The sequence below is a fragment of the Mesitornis unicolor genome, unplaced genomic scaffold (assembly GCF_000695765.1).
Source record: "Mesitornis unicolor isolate BGI_N332 unplaced genomic scaffold, ASM69576v1 scaffold7131, whole genome shotgun sequence".
In the NCBI taxonomy this organism is placed as follows: domain Eukaryota; kingdom Metazoa; phylum Chordata; class Aves; order Mesitornithiformes; family Mesitornithidae; genus Mesitornis; species Mesitornis unicolor.
In genome coordinates, this window is record NW_010164413.1 from 1 (window position 1) to 841 (window position 841).

Consider the following 841-nt stretch of genomic DNA (forward strand, 5'->3'; position numbering starts at 1 on the left):
CACCTCGTCATAAAAGGAGATGATATTGGTCGCCTATATTGCTGCCCTATTCTAAAAATTCCTTAGATATGCTGCAGAAACATTTTTTTCTCTGAACTTGTTTCAGGATGGCAGTATGACTGTGTTACAGTTAAGGATGCTTTTGTCAATCTAGACTAGAACTTCATTTAACACTGGTTAGTTTAAAAACTTGGGAAGCTGTATTTCTTGCTACTTGTTCTGGTTTTATTGTGGGCTGTGGTTTGTTTTTGTTTGTTTGTTTGTTTGATTTTTTCCCTCTCAGGATGTTAGTGTGAGTGCACTACAGCCCAGGATTTGTGGTTAGATGCTGTACTGTGGCATGATCCACCTCCACTGAAAGTCATTAAGGAACACACAACTCTCTATGCCAGAACAGATAGAAACTGATGAAGAAGCTGGAGCTAGAAATCAGCACCCCAGGCTCTTGGGTTCAGCAATCATAAGATTCTGGGCCAGCATGAAGCTGCAGAAACTGAACAGAGCCTTTTGCAGATAATGTTAGTGTCAGTTTACCAAGAGGTGGGTCCTTCCATAAAAACTGTAACTGTATTCATGGCTCAAAGATGTTTTAATGGAGAATAAAGAACGAAAATTTTGCTTAATATGGGTTTCTTTCCCTTCTGTACAGGAAAGCAACCTCACTACTTTAGGTGAAGACAACATATAATGCTGTAGTACAACTTCAGAGTGTGCACTGAGAACTCAGAGTGACCAGCTGTACAACCTGCAGTGCGTAAGAGGAGCAGTAACTTAAAAAGATGGCGCTTTAGACTGTACCTTGCTGCTGCAGAGTTCACATTTTCATCTCATTTGCCCACTG